The following is a 16,896-nucleotide window of genomic DNA, read 5'->3' as shown; positions in this document are numbered from 1 at the left end:
AGAAGGTTCAGTATTACAGTAGGTTCAAATCTTAGGTCATCAAGCATGACAGCAAAAGCCTTTACCCACGAAATCATTTTACTAGCCCTGAAGCCCCGACATCTATTCTTCTTTTGTTTTTTTAAAGATTTATTTATTTTATGTATATGAGTACACTGTCGCTGTCTTCAGACACACCAGAAGAAGGCATCAGAACCCATTACAGATGGTGGTGAGCCTCCATGTGGTTGCTGGGAATTGAACTCAGGCCCTCTGGAGGAGCAGTCAGTGCTCTTACCCATTGAGCCATCTCTCCAGCCCCTGATGTATTCTTAAAACTACAGATATGTACTGAGAAGTTAACTGAATTTACAGGTGTCATAGAAGTATTCAGTTACTCATGCGTGATTACCACATTGATCTTAACCATGACCCTCCAGTATCTGCAGTTACTCATCCTGTCTCTGGAGAATAGTAGGTCGCAGGCCACTTGTGACCCACCAGAGTCACGTATTTGGAAGTAGCTACAAAGACTGTTTGCTCAGTGAAATCCAACTGAGCGGCTCTGTGGTTCAAGCACTGTTCTTATCTGGGACTTAAGCCTAGCTTTTCTTCTCAAATTTGCATCTCCCCCAGCTTTAAAAATTATATTAATGTGTATTAATTATGCAAAGTAATGAACTTCTCTGTGACATTTTCATGTGTATATGTCATATTTGGACTGTATCCACCCTCTTTCCCTCCTCCCCGATCCTTCTCATTCCCCTCCTAATGCCTCCCAGTTGCCCCTTATCCTGACCTAGTAGTAGTCCCTCTTCTCCCCTCCTCTCAGGTGTCCTTCAGCTTCACATATAAGACAAAACATGAGCTACTTTCGTAAGATCCCTCATACAGACCCTCCCACCTCTCCCCCTCTCTCCCTCCCTCTCTTCCCTTCCCACTCCCTCTCTCCCTCTCTCTCCATGCTATACCTCACTCATTTCAAGTATAAGATGCCTTTATCCTCTGCCCCAGTACACACCTCTCATCTCCACCAGTGGACTCCAGGGGGTTAGGATCCACCTAAGGACGACTCGGAGATGTGTGGTGGGGTTAGTCCCCGAGAATCAGAGGGCAGGAATCAGAGGATAAATGCTGCTTCTTATACCCCCAAGAGAAGATGCAGTTGACGTGACTTCTTGATGGAGAAGGCTGTGCACTGAGCGTTCAGGAGCCGTCAGCAGAGGCCCCTAAGGTGCTGCGTCTGTGTGTCCGATCTTGTTTTTCTGTCCCATCCTCTTCATGTCCCTCTCCCACCCCATCACTGCTGTTTCCCGGGGCTACACTTCCTAATTAAATATTATTACCTCTGCCTCGGGCTCTGCTGTCTAATGAACCTTTGCTGACAGTGTACATTTAATTAAGATATGGTTAAATGAATAGGCTCCGAGGTCAGAGAAATGAGGTTTCCATCCTAGTGAGTTACTTAAACTCTTCCTGCCTCCCTTTTATAACCTGGGAACCGTGGAATCATGTCTAGTTGAAGGTGCTGTTGTTAAGTATTGAGATTTAAATAGATGGGAATATGGTATCCAATCAACTGTTAGTCGCCATTGTTATTGCCAGGCTGGTGCAGGGTAAATAGCCCTGAATATCAAGATGGTGATAGTGGTACCTTACTTCCAGCAGCCCTTTCCCCTTGCTTCATGTCACAGCGAGTCTTCATCAACCCATGGTGTGAAGTACACAGACCTTCGCCTGTGACTCACACTTACTTCTAGCCAACTTGGTTTGCAGAACTCAGTAAGAACGAAGGCAAGGTTAAGGGTGTGAGCAGCTGGCACCCAGGTTGCAGCTCCGGATGCTGCGAGGAGAAAGGCAGGGCTGGGCGGCTGTCTGTGATTTCTACTGGTTGCCACTCCTGGGGCTTGTACCAGTCACAAGCTCTTTCGGGGTCTCCACAAATGGTGCCTAGTAGGCGGGGCTAACCCCCCCCAAAAAAAAAAAACCAAAAAAACAATTTCATGGTGACAGAACGGCACTGCTCTCGGAATTCCTGCAAAGAGAAGGATCTCAAGTTCTACTGCTCTGCTCAAAGTTGGATTCTTTTAGCCACGAACAGGGTTGCTTTAGAATGGAAACACCGAAGGCTCTGGCTTCCATTCTTAAGTGAAGTCGGACAAGAGCTCATAGGAAGTACAGGTTTCCACGGAGGTACTGCATTGGGTTTTTGGATGCCCTTGCAGCTGAAATCACTGCAGTGTAAGCTTTTAGGTAATGTTTCGCTTGCAGAATTTTGTCATAGCTCATGGTTGGCTTCTCCAACTGGTGCTTTCTGCCGATGAAAACTTCAATAAGACATAACTAAAGAAAGCAAACATTTGACCAGTTACTAAAATGTGCTTGCAATGAAAGACAAGTTTTTAAAACTGTGTCTGTTCAAATACAAGGTTTCTAAAGCAGTTTTTCCAAGGTAATAAACCATTATTTGCAAATTAGTCACTAAAGATACACTGGTTAGCTTGAGCTCTTTTTGTTTAGTGCTGAATAATTCTATATACTTCAAGGCCACATTTTCTCCACTTAGCTTAATTGTCAGTTAGATGAATAGAAAATAGTGTGCAATGAATTCCAATTTATTTTGCTTTGATATAGTCAAAAATTCATGCAGCAAGGAAGAAAAGGAGGTCAGACTATGATCTGACAACTTTTTCTTTTTTATTATTCGTATTTTGCTATAATTGCTAACATTTACCTAATGATTCAATTAAATTACAAATAAAATACACAGTTGTTGACATTTTTCTCATGAAAAAGAAAACATAAAGTCTAGCATAATTACAGAGAATAAAAAGGACATACTTGTACAGTTAATTTTTGCATTTTCTGTGAAGTAGTACCCTGTATGAGGAAAACCTTTGTAAATGGGTTTAAGTTGATTCTGTTTTGGTCAAAGCTTCTTCAAGTGATTGCCTAGTTTTGAATTACTCTTCTCAAAAGCCAATCAGCTCATATTTATTCTCAAGGAGTCTGGTTCTCCTAAAGTCATCAGGGGAACTTGTAGTTTTGCTTGTTTTTATGTGTACCCAATGCCATTTTTTTTGTGTGAGCGGATTGGTGGTCCACGGGTCTGCTACTAATAAAATAAGCTCAGAATTATTCATGATTAGAATGGGTTTTGCAAAGCTCATTATAATGTGTGGCACTGATGCTTGGGGACCTCTTTCCTTTGGAAAGGGATTTATTTGTTCCTGTTGCCTGGCCAGATCCTTTTTCAGTTAGGCAGGTGTGTGGGTAGGCATGTGTGTAGGCATGTTCATGTATGTGCTTGGGATGAGTAGGCATGTGCCTTGTGGAGGGCAGAGCTTGATATTGGTGTCTTCCTCGATTTTTCTCCACCTTATTCACCGAGGCAGGATCTCTGGGTGAACTCGCAGATTACCAACTCAGCTAGCCTAACTAAGCATCTTGTCCCAGGGACCCTCTGTGTTTTCATTTAAACACTAAGATTACGAGAGGAATGCTATCCCACTGTCTTTGTGTGGGTGCTGGGGTGCTGCACGCCTGTCCTCACACTTGTACAATGAGTCCTTTATCCCCTTAGCTACCTCCAGCTCTATGATCTGCTACTTTTGAGCCCTGAATCCCTGGTTGAAGTGGGCCTTCCAGGACAACAGAACTGGCCACCACTGATGTTATGTGCAGCGTGTCTGTGTGTGAGTCTCAGGAGTTCATCTGTAAGGTGGAGGCAGCTCTGCACCATTTATTTTTTGAGGGATGTTAAAACAAGGCAAATTTTGTTTTGGAGGAAAAAGAAAAGATCTTGAATTTTCAATATGATAGAAGAAAAAATAGAAAATGGTTTGCATGAGGGGTATATTAGTGGTCTTCACTCTCTGGGTATTTATTCATGAGGATGATACTAATCTATCTCACATGGTCGACAAGAGCTTCTGATTGCTGTTGGCAAAACACTCTACAAACACCGAGAGGTATCTACAAAGTGCTAAGTCATAGTTCACCACTGCTGTTGAAAGGGTGATTGAGGGAAGGCATGCTGGGATCCCTGCTCCTCTAATAAAAGGCCTCTCTCCTCCTGCTCTTAGTTTTAACTTGTGCTGGAACTCATTGGTTAGGTGCTCCATTTGATTGGATGATGACGGTGATGGTGGTGATGAGGGTGGTGACCATGACTGTTTTACCAAACTGCTTCCAGGCAGAATTTTGGTAACTTTCCCTAGAGGGATCTTATAAGTTACACAGTAGTCCTGGGCATATACCCAGAGGATTCCCCAGCATGTAATAAGGATACATGTTCTACTATGTTCATAGCAGCCCTATTTATAATAGCCAGAAGCTGGAAAGAACCCAGGTGTCCCTCAACAGAAGATTGGATGCAAAAAATGTGGTATATCTACACAATGGAGTACTATTCAGCCATTAGAAACAATGAATTCATGAAATTCTTAGGCAAATGGATGGAGCTGGAGAACATCATACTAAGTGAGGTAACCCAGTCTCAAAAGATCAATCATGGTATGCACTCACTAATAAGTGGATATTAGCCTGGAAAACTGGAATACCCAAAACATAATCCACACATCAAATGAGGTACAAGAAGAAGGAAGGAGTGGCCCCTGGTTCTGGAAAGACTCAGTGAAACAGTATTCAGCAAAACCAGAACAGGGAAGTGGGAAGGGATGGGTGGGAGAACAGGGGGAGGGAAGGGGGCTTATGGGACTTTCGGGGAGTGGGGGACCAGAAAAGGGGAAATCATTTGAAATGTAAATAAAAAATATATTGAATAAAATAAAAATACATCGGAAAAAAAAAGTTACACAGTAGTGAAAGACTTCCGACAAAACCAACCTTTGCTCATTTCATGATGTCCTGCAGTCCTTCCTGAACTTTCCACTCAGGCCTCTCTTATGAATTATGCTTAAAGCACTATCCTTAAATGGTTCAGTGCCTAGGACGGCTGAACAGCGCCTAGGACGGCATCCTAGAGGATGCAGCTTTGGTTCTCAGCACACAAGTTGGGGAACTCACAACCACCTCTAAATCTAGCTCCAGGGAGAGAGACAGAGAGAGACAGAGAGACAGAGACAGAGAGACAGACAGAGAGATGGAGAGACAGAGACAGACAGAGACAGACAAAGAGAGGCATATTTTTTAAGCAAGTTCTGCCCTTCAAGAAGAATTTAGAGTCCTCTATCCCTACTGAGAAGATCATTTCCCACCAATTAAAAAATAATTAAATAAACAAAAATCTTAAGAAGCTTTTAAAATGTTATGGTGCATTAGGAATTGCTTGTAAGTGGAAGCTGTCACTTCCGCTTCCCATAATTAGATTTGCAGAAAATACAGGTTGTAGACTACTGGTGTCAGCTCTTCATTTTCTTGGTGGTAAATGGACTGCCTTTCAAGCGTCCTTATCCCAAAGGGGATTTGATAAAAATGAGACTTCATTCTCATTTCATTATAATGGATATAATTGCCAAAAAGAATCATTTTACAGTTCTTAATATATCTTGAGTAATATCATTGAGTAATATTATTCAAAGAAACCTAGAGAATTTTAGAAGCTGGAAGTTTTCCTTGTAAGTAAATCCGTGGGGGAAGCTCTAAGTTGAGGTCAGTGCCCACAACGCGCCTCAGAGATGCTATCTCCAAGCAGCAGATGCTGCTGTTTGCAGGCTGAGATGCCTGGCGTCGATGCTCCAGCCACCACCACCACATCCCATCTCTGAGATATGTCTGATAATGGAGCCTGCTAGAGTGTGAGTCCACCCACTTGGAGGCTGAGAAGCTCAGGGCCAGGCACTTTCAGATTAGTAGTGAGAGGGGGCGGCCAGTGGAGCATGTTCCTTGGGAAGAGGGTGAGATACCAGGAGACCAGAAAGAATGGCGAGAATTCAACAGTGACACCCATAGAACCAGAGTCTCTCAGTCTGTGGATTTGATATCCTACATTTCCTCCTGGAGTAAACATCTAATATGTTTAGTCTTAATAAAAGGGTATATTGTTTATTTTGTTCTGCTTGAAATAAAGTCCATTATTAACTGATGGTTTTTAATGACTGTACTCATATCTCCCATATACATTTTCTATCGTGTATTTCCATGTAATATGGCATTTAAATTCTTTTCATTGCATGATTGGGAAAACAAATTATCAGAGAAGCCAGAGGGGAAGAACAAGAGATTCCTTTATTAATACCCGTTGCCATTGTAGCCTGCTGGTCTTTTATCCCTTAGTTAACTCAGCAGAAGGTAGCCTTTGGTGCTGAGACCATGCCAAGATTTTTAAACAGTTCCAGATTAACTGATTGCATCACATGGTTTCTAACTCACACTGCTTGCTCTAAATCTAATTATCAATTTTCCAGCTCTCAACGTTGCTGCTGATGAGAGCTTTTTCTTTTTTCTTTTTCTTTTTTAAAAAAAAATATTTATTTATTTTATTTATATGAGTACATTATAACTATCTTCAAACATACCAAAAGAGAGCATCAGATCCTACTAGAGATAGTTGTGAGCCACCATGTGGTTGCTGGGACTTGAACTCAGGACCTTTGGAAGAGCAGCCAGTGCTCTAACCGCTGAGCCATTTCTCCAGCCTAAGCTTTGCTTTTCTTTCTTTTTTTGGTTTTTGGATTTGGTTTTTTCAAGACAGAGTTTCTCTGTGTAGCCCTGGCTGTCCTGGAACTCACTCTGTAGACCAGGCTGGCCTCGAACTCAGAAATCCACCTGCCTCTGCCTCCCAGAGTGCTGGGATTACAGGCGTGCGCCACCACTGCCCGGCTGCTTTTCTTTCTTTTTATTCTCTCTTCTCTTCTCTTCTCTTCTCTTCTCTTCTCTTCTCTTCTCTTCTCTTCTCTTCTCTTCTCTTCTCTTCTCTTCTCTTCTCTTCTCTTCTCTTCTCTTCTCTCTCTTCTCTCCCTCACCCTCTCCCTCTCCCTCTCCCTCTCCCTCACCCTCACCCTCTCCCTCTCCCTCTCCCTCACCCTCTCCCTCTCCCTTTCCCTCTCCCTCTCCCTCTCCCTCTCTCTCTCCCTCTCCCTCTCCGCCCACCGCCCCAGGATAGTGTCTAGCTCTATCAGAACCATGACAACACACCAGCGACTTTTGCAAACCAATAATGCTATTCGTAAAGATTACCAACAATATTCCCCCCGGGGCATTTCATCAGATCAGGTTTGCTGAGCTTTCCTTTGAAATAGTGGGGGCAATGAGAACTGAGCCCTCCAGTTTGGGTGTCTGCTGCTCAGCTCTTCTTGAAGATTTGCGAAGGAAGCAAGTTTGGCTTTTATCTAAACGTGGGCAGCGAAGAAAGCTTGCAGCTTCTTCTCAATCATTCTTTATTAGCACCTGACCCTCATCCTACTTGCTAGACAGAATGTTCAGATAGGCTCTGTTGAACTCTCCTTTTGAGACGGAATAACTTCTAAAACTGAAAGGTCCACTTTAGCTGGCTGCTGTTTTCTCGTCTCCAGATGCTGTTCTTTTGGGTCTAATCTTCCACTCTTATATCTCCCTGTCTCTCAAGAAGAACCCAGAGATATGTTTTCACTCTAAGAGACAATAGGCATAGGGCATAATCCCCGCCCACTTCTCCTGTCGATGATGATGATGATGATGATGGAGACAGGGAAGGGCATTACATGTGGGAATCTGGGCCTGTGACTATCTTGCTCTGTTGGAAGCTGGGAGTCACTGTGTGGCCAGTGGCCAGAGGCCTCTCCTGTGGGCTGGGGAGAGAATGCACTTGTGTTTTGGATCCACGGAGTAGACACAATATAGCAGAAATGGCCTGTGTTAGCACAGCTTCCCTCGTCCTGGGTAGAGAGAGCTCCCAAAGGAAGGGAAGGAAAAGCTGTCGAATGGACTCAGGGATTTCAGTTCATTTTTTCAATGTTTGCTTATTGTGTGCTAATACGGATAGAGGGAAAGGAACTAAAGACTAGAGTGACGTGTATGCAGAAGTGCTTCTGTCCCCAATATGAACCTGCTTACCTCTGGTTGTCATTAGTGCTTCTTAAACATCATTAACATCATTAGCTTAGGGGGCCTTGTTGCTAAATCCCAGTTCAGTAGCATTTGATCCGCCCCCTCCCGCCCCACCAAAAGACCCTCAGTCAAGGAGTTTGTTTAGGTGATTCCAGAAAACAGATGAGGCAAAGAGGAGAGCAGCGCTAAGAAAGAGGGTGGCAGGAATGCAGGTACAACCAGGAGTCTCCCCAAAGATGCATGGGAGGAGGCAGGGCGTTAACCACTGTCTCAGGCTTGGAGCATTATCTTCCCGGCACTTCTGTCCTGGCCCTCTTGTGCAGACACTCAAGAGGGGCCTGGCATTGCTGGTCACTGAGGAGGATTGCCTAGTCCCTGAAGCCGCTGGTGATCCACAGGCCGAGCTAATGAGACCCTGGCCGGGAACCAATGGCGAGACCCACGGACCAAAAGACAGCGTGGCAGGCTCCTCTGGTAGACATTTTTCTCTTTCAAATTCACGTTGAGTTTGTTTTCCCTCTCTCTCCTGTCCCTGCCTGTAAGCACTGCGGTCTCTGGATCCTGAGCTCTATCAGCTTCCGGTTTTCCATCTGTGTGATGGAGACAACAGGGACGCCTCCCTTGACGTCAGTGTGAGAACCAGGTCATGGTAAACAACCGGGAAAATGCCTGGCTTGGGGTGTGCACCCCGCAAGCGTTGGCTGCGGTTATTATAGTGGACCGAGAACTGGGGTTTCTTGCCACTTAGAAACATTTACTCATAGCTGGCAACTGACATTCTAGGCTGCTGTTCTCAGTTTGGTGTTTGGTTGCTTTTTTTTTTGCAGCCCAGTTTTCCTCTCTTTCCATCATGCTTCCTGTATTTGATACCGGATGTCTTCCCTGCTCTCCACACCTATCCCTACCGTCACAGGTTACCCCTCACTGCATCGTCCCGACAGAACTGATTTTAATAGTGAGAAGCAAGCACAAGCAGGTTGCACGTAAGATTTTTGGCATCGGGCACACACGGGCATTAGTGTCCGTGTTGGTTATATAATGATAATCTTTGCTGAGGTAAGCACCAACTCAATTCAATTCAGATCTAGTGAAAGTACTTACTGAGCACTTGCTGTTTTCCAGAGTCTATCCTAAACCCTTTGGGGGGCACAGCAGTCACATAGCAGCGGGGGAGGGGGAGGGAAGGGGGCAGGGGGGAGGGGTAACCCTCTGTTCTAGTGACATTCTCCATCAAAATAAATGAATAGGTGAAAATAAACAGATGGAAAAGTAGATGAATTTTAAAAATTGTAATGATCTTTCTAATCACCAAGTGGTGAGGGATCCCCACGCCTGCTTTTCTCTGGTACTCAGTCCACACAATTCACATGATTAATGTCTAGTTAAGGAACTCAGAGCGCTTGACAGAATAAATTGAAGCTGTTACCGTCCGACGAATGAAGCCTAGCTTGAAAATATTTGGCTTACAGATCAATAACTTATAAGAACAAAACGACTTTATAAAAGTTGCTACAGTCTGATCTGGGAGAGTACTAGGAGCCTGTGGTCATTACCTGGGGTTATTCTGACTGGGCAGATACAGCAGAATTCCTTCAGGAGTGTGGTGGCCTTCTGGGCTCCTAATATTCATCATGGGCAAATGGGAGCGTGTACCTGTGATTACTAATGTACATCATTAATGGTTTAAATGACAAATGAGGTGGGCTCTTGGTTATTGATAAAACGCTTATTTTTTGAACAGATACATATGACTTGGTCTAAAGTGCTAAGTTTTTTTTCTTTCTAGAATATAAGAGGATCCTGCTATTGACTCAATAAATAGTAATCACCTACTATTAAAGTATATATATATATATATATATTTCAAACAAAGTATATATAAAGTATATACATAAAGTATATATATGTATACATCCATATATATGCATACGTATACACACGCACACACACACACACATACACACACACACACACACACACACACACATATATATATATATATATATATATAGAGAGAGAGAGAGAGAGAGAGAGAGGCACATGTGACTTTGTAGACATGCAAACACTGGCCATAGCTAGTCAGAACAGTGATAATTCTAAATGTTAGCATTCGGTCTAAGCTCCACCCCACAGTTACCTGGCAACAGCCAGGTATGCCTGACTCACTATAAAAGGAGCTGCTCGCCCCTCCTTTTGCTCTCTTGAGCTTGCTCCTGCTCTTGCCTTCCTGCTCCTGCTCTCTCCCCATCCCTTCCCCCTCCCTTTCTGTACATGCTCATAGCTGGCCTCTCTCCTCTCCTCTCCTCTCCTCTCCTCTCCTCTCCTCTCCTCTCCTCTCCTCTCCTCTCCTCTCCTCTCCTCTCCTCTCCTCTCCTCTCCTCTCCTCTCCGCTCCGCTCCGCTCCCCTCCCCTCCCCTCCCCTCCCCTCCCTTCTCCTCTCCTCTTTTCCCCTCCCCTCCCTTCTCCCTCCTCCTCTTCTTCCTCTCTCTCTCTCTCTCTCTCTCTCTCTCTCTCTCTCTCTCTCTCTCTCTCTCTCTCTCTCTCTCTCTCTCTCTCTCTCTCTCTCTCTCTCTCTCTGCCTCTACTACCCTCTTGACTCTCTTCCCCACGCCCTGAATAAACTCTATTCTATACTGTACCGACGATGCGAGGCCGGTCCCTCACGGGGAAGGGATGCCTCAGCACTGGCCCGCGGAGGCACCCAATACCTGACTACACCTCCACAAAAGTAAACACATCACTAAATGTGTAACACCTGCTGTTTAAGCTGCTCTTCTGCTCTTCACTTTAGCCTTGGGTAACCTTTGTCCTATTACCTCATGTTTCTTTTTCTTGTTTGGGTTTTGGCTCCACGACTAGCCTCTGAGTGCTTACTGGACTGGACTGCATAGCAAGCTTCTTTCTTTCTCTCTCCATTGCTGGTTACCAGAGAGCTACTTCCTAGCATCACACAGAAGTAGACATTTAACAAGGTTGCCGTATTTCTCAAAGCAACCTCCCTTTGTACAACGTTATTCATTTGTTTTTGATGGGGAAGCTTTCAAAGGCCAGACTGGTTTCAAACTCACTTTGTCGGCAAAGATCTTGAATTTAGGATCCTCTAGCCTCCAAGCCTGGTGAGCTGGGATTAGGGGAGTGGCTAGGCTATCACACCAGGTCTATACTGTGGTGGGAATCTTCAGATTTAGGACTTCATGCCTGCTAGGCACAGTACGGAATTGCGCCCCACCTCCAGGTGCCTTTAGGCAGCTGTTGAACCAAGTAAACTGACAAGAAAGGTCGCTGATCAAAGAGTCTTGTTAGGAGTTTGAAGGCGAGGAAAGAGTTCTATAGCAAGCCAGGAGATTCTGTCCAAAACCAGTTCTCAAGAAGCTGCTGGGCAGTGGACCATACGTGACAGATGCAAGGTTAAATATAACCAAGGCATCACAACGTACACATAGATCAAAGAATCATCACATTCCCTGAACTCTGACCACCGCAACGCCTGCTGGGCACGCCTGCAGTACTGAGTACTGAGTACTGTTTGCACCCCACCCCCACCCCCCGGGACCTCGCCCCTGTGCCTTCTTCACTCGCCCCAATGCTTGATCTCAGGGAGGCAGCTGCCGCCAGGTGCGTTGGGATGCCCCACCCTCTCCGGTTGGAGAGCGGGCAGACCGGTTCTACTCGTCTTAGTCTGATGAAAACAGCAGACCAACTACAGACAACAGGAGGCGGGCGAGGCCCCGCTGTCTCCACCCTCGCATCCTTCTAGCCTCTCTCTGAACTTTTCTACCTGACTTTCGGGATGCTAGTTGAAAGCGAGTCCCCAGCCCAGCAGCCTGCGGAGCACCGTCTCCAGAGACGGCTGCGAAACTGTTCAACTCCAAACACAAACACCAGCCACTGACGTGTTTTTAAGAAACACTCCAGTTGGATGAGTGCGGAACCAAAACAGACCAAATGGGGAGGCAAGGAGGGAATGCAAGCAATTGGCCCAATTCGGTTGGAGCAGCGGGGCTCGTGTTACACTCCCGTTGCCAGTTAGCGTCGTGGGCGTTTGTTGCTGTGTTAATTACAGTTCTTCCCGGAGTCGGAGGCGAGAACAGCCCTCGTGGAACCGTTTCAAGTGGAACGCTCCACCAGGAAGCAAACAACTGCTTTCCTGCCCAGATGGGAGGGATTCCACTCGGCAGCGAAGGGCGGGGCTGCGGGCGCGTCCTGCGGAGCTTTGCGCACGCGCAATGCGGGCCGAGCGCACCTGCCTGCGGTTAGCAACGCGCCAGCCACCAACTCTGGTGGCTCCCGGGCGCAGCGGAGCCAAGAAGGTGCAGCGGAGCAACAGCTTCTCCCCGCCACGGGCGCACCCAGTACCCCAGGGAGCCCGAGCTTCTCCCCCACCCCCACCTCGCCTGCCTTCTTGTTTTCTCTGGAGTTCTTTGGGAGTCAGTCCTGTTTTATCTCCTTGTGGGCGGCAAGAGGATGGGAACAGGTGGCTCCTAAGGAATCGGGGACAAACCCGAGATAGCGCGACAGGGTTGAAAGTACACGGCCTTCCAGATACAGTGAGCTGTCTCCAGACTGGCTGCCCTTCGTCACATACGTGACCTTGGGCAAAGTTGTTTCACTTTTTCTCAAAGGCTCCCAGAAGCTCGCATTCACAAGAGAAAGTGCTTGTTTGTGCTATTGACTCTACTGCCGGAACACACACACACACACACACACATCACTATATAAACGTCGCCTATAGAGAAGTACGCAGGGGCTGGGCATGCAGTTCGGTTGGTAGACTGCTTTCCTAGCAAGCACTATGCTTTGCATATGGACTTCAGCACCACAGAAAATCCCCAGTGCTCTCCGCGGAAGATCAGGAGTTCAAGGCCATCCTTAGCTTCTCAGAGGCCAACAAAAGCAAAACACAAACAAATCCTGTGTCATTCTACACACGAGAAAGCTACTTCCTAAAGACGTTAATGAATACATATACACACATATGTATACATACAAATATACATACACACATATGCATGTATGTATGCATACAAATATATATATACATATAAACGTATATGTATACATACAAATATACACACAAACACACATATATAGTTGCTATTTTTGTTTTCATGACTATAGGATACTAGCTGAGTGCAATGGGTCCTCTATTCACTGGAGAATGAAGGGGCAGAGAGGAAAGGGTCTTGGCGATTACCGACATCCAGCAAAGGCAGCTGGATAAGCAATAGGAAATAGGATGCGAGTGCCAGCATCGGTTTCGCCATCTATTACAGCCCACACTTACTTAGATACCCCTGGGTCAGTGCTGACTCAGCAAGTAGGGGCGTGGAACTGAGCGTAGTCTATACCTGGTCTATCTCACTCACTACAATACTGGCCTGGCAGTTTCCCCCTATTTCAGAAGAATGCTCCCCCCCCCCTTACAGTGCTCTATTTGGGGATTTTACAAATAGAATTCTTAGAATCAATTAAAAAACTGCAATCCAGAAACCATGGTGCGCACTTGAAACTGCCACTTATGCACACTTAAGGCCTGGCGCAGACACCTGACAGGACACATGGGGAGTGCGATGGAATGAAAGCAGGAGTAATGATATTTTAAAAGGATACCATACATGTTTTGATTGTCACAACCATCTTCCTGAGGAAATTTTGTCGCTAACATGTGACTCTCAGTTTCATGTTGTTCTTGGTAAAGTCCTTTTCAGAATGGTTGTGGGGACCGAATAGGAAAGGCACAGCCCAGAAAACAGGTTATACTGGGCGTGGCTTAATCCCCACCTACAAAGAACTGCTGTGGAGGTCGGGGCAGGTATTTGTGTTCTAAAGAGAATAGCTTACTTACTCAGGGTTCACCAGGACAGTCAATGGCAGTTCTGGCGATAGTTTAGATCTGGGGATCTGTAATCAGCTGGCCCAGAGTCAGCTGTCTTCATAGAAGATCAGTACAAGGCTGGAGAGATGGCTCAGCAGGTAAGAGCACCGACTGCTCTTCCAAAGGTTCAAATCCCAGCAACCACATGGTGGCTCACAACCATCTGTAATGAGATCTGACGCCTTCTTCTGGTGTGTCTGAAGACAGCTACAGTGTACTTAAATATAAAAATCTTTCGGTAGGAGCAAGAGAGGCCAACCATAGCGAGTGGACTTGACCTGAGTGAGCAGAGGTCCTAAATCTAATCCCCAGCAACCACATGAAGGCTCACAACCATCTCTACAGCTACAGTGTACTCGTGTATATAAAATCAATAAATCTTAAAAAAAAGAGAGAGAGAGACTAGATTCCAAAATATGCTGAGATTTGTATAGACTAAGGCTTTTAAAAAATCAGTACAAATCTGATGGCTTATAATAACCAAATTTATCATCTTGGATTTCTGAAGCTTAGAAATCTGGCACAGTCTATCTTATTGTGTGAAGCTGCAGGCTAAATTCATTTCTTAGCCTTCCATGGGCTTTCAGTTCCAGGGTCTTTCTTCCAGGGCACCTTCTTCCCTCTGGAGAATCAACAATGATGTCTCAAATCCATACATCGAATCATCTTGAGAGCTATCTTCCATTCCCCCATCCTTTCTTAGGGGCCCATATGGGCCCATCCAGGTAGTGACGCGGAGGATAATTTCCCTATTTGAAGGTGGTCTGATTAGCAAACCCAGAGTCAATTGCACCTCTAATGCCTCTTCAAAATTTAATCTACTGTGTCTACAGGTTCCTAGGATTAGGATATGGTTATCTGTGGGGGCCACACATTCTGCTCATTTTTGTAGCAATCACTGCATTAATTAATTCATAAACATGCTAAATGCTTCTTCCATAAAGGCACAGACATACAGGTCCTTCAGCCCTGTCACTTACTAGGTTAATTAATTACTGAGTTAGGTTGATTCGGGCAAATTATTTAACCCTTTTAACCTGCAATGTCCACATCTGTAAAGTGAGGGTAATGATAATACCTACATTATTGGACTGGTGTTTTAATTAACTAAGATAATGCCAGGAGATAGTGCAGTGCCCGGTGTGTGACGAGCACTTAGAAGCTTGAGGCCATTACTATGTGTCATGAGGATTATACAGTGTCTGCCTCCGCAGAGTTTGTAGGGTAAGACACACTCACACATGTGCTTGTGGAATGAGACAACATATAGGGATAAACAGTGAAAACTACAAGAAGATGTATTCCTTGCCGGTGAGAGTATAGGTGAAAGACATTCCCAACAATCAGGAAATGCCGGGAGTGGATGGAGCAGGTTGATTAGAGAAGTAGGAGACAGGCTGGATTTCGAGAGGGAAGGAGGAAACGATGGGCAGGGAGCACGCTCGTTATATTGACAAGGTGGCAGGAAACGGGCTGACTTCAGCGCCATCTTGTAGGATGGAGAGTTGCGCCAGGGAGTCCATTCATCTGTTTCCACATTTCCTCAGGATGTTTAGGGGAAGAGTGGATGAGCAGACACAGGGCTTGACTGTGGAGACTCAGAAAGCTCGGCTGTAGAGTCCAGCCTCTTTCCTGTGGTAATGGGAAGCCCTGAGACGGTTTAGGGCCAAGGTAAGGTACATTCCTAAGAGCAATGCTCAGGAAGATTAAACACAAGGACCGGCAGCAGGAGGTGTCTTGTGGGCTATCTTCTGTGGTCTCCAGAACAATGGCTGAAGGAGATGTGATGGCGTTTGGCTGGGGAAAGGGGGGGATGGATGCCAGAAACACAAGAAATTAAGAGCAAAGGGCCTTGGTAATCGTTTAGATAGATGGGGGAGGGGGCAGAGGTACTGCAAATTCCTGAAAGGTTGGTGGGAACAACAGTAGAAATGAGATGAATTCAGCTTCTATTTTCCTGTTGGGTAAGGTGTTGGCAGGCTGTCCAAGCAACCCGTGCCCCCGCAGGCCACTGGGAACGTGGATGTGGAAAGTGAGAGGCAGGTCATCAGGGCTGGATAGTGATGTTTGAAAACCATCAGCATCGAGGCGGCAGCTACAGCCCTCACCACCATTCCCAACCCTTAATGACCAAGCCCCCTTTATTGCCTACACTGGAGGATTCCTGATAGACTCCCTCCTCTCCTGTTTTCACAGTTCCTCCCTGTTCTTTGTTCTGAGCTGAACTTTGCCCTTCCCTCGTGTGAGTGTTGAAACATCGTCCCCTACCGCCTTAGGATATGGCTGTATTTAGAAGGAGGGTCTCTACCGAAGTAACGAAAGGTCAAATGAGGTCTCCTGATGTGTTCCTATCAGAAGAGGTTAGGACAAAGACACAACACCAAGTAACAACTACATGAGGCTAAGACTGCGGGATGGTGAGAAAATACAGTTCAGTTGCTGAAGCCACTTTGTCTTGGTGGCCCTAGCAAACCAATGTGTTTCTCCAGGGGCCAGTGCCTTTGGGGCTCCCACTCATGGGAGCCGAGAGCACTCCAAAGTGGCCTTGTTCCAAGACTTAACTTTTCATCAGGCCAGATGCCTTCAGTGTCTAGAATGTGTACTTGATGGTTTTGAGAAATACTGTTCTCGGTGAATGGAAGTAGTGATGTTCTTTATCTTGGGAGACTGTGGTGTCCAAAGCTGGCCGGTGAGGATAGGGTGTGGGTCAAAGAAGCCTTTTGAGTGTGAGGCTTACAGCTGTTAGTTGACTGTCCTGCCACCTGTTCAGAAGGCTGGCTCTGCCAATGGCTGGCTTCCTGTGCTTTTCCCTGAAGCCACCCTTGGGACAGAGAGAAACGTGCTCATTCAGATTATAAAGTAGCACTTTGTTACACTTAGTTAACTTCTCTTTGCACTTACTAATCGTTCTGGGTCTTGTTCTTTAAGATACAAAACAAAGTATCATGAGAGGTGAAGGCCAAGTCTGTACATAAAGTAGCTGGTGGAGAAAAACAGATACAGCCAAACACTTGTGGGGGAATAGAATGACCAGTGCTTAGAAACCCTGAATC

Source organism: Apodemus sylvaticus, chromosome 16 (assembly GCF_947179515.1).
Source record: "Apodemus sylvaticus chromosome 16, mApoSyl1.1, whole genome shotgun sequence".
Taxonomy (NCBI): domain Eukaryota; kingdom Metazoa; phylum Chordata; class Mammalia; order Rodentia; family Muridae; genus Apodemus; species Apodemus sylvaticus.
The sequence above is the reverse complement of the archived record's forward strand: the minus strand, read 5'-3'. Positions refer to the sequence as shown.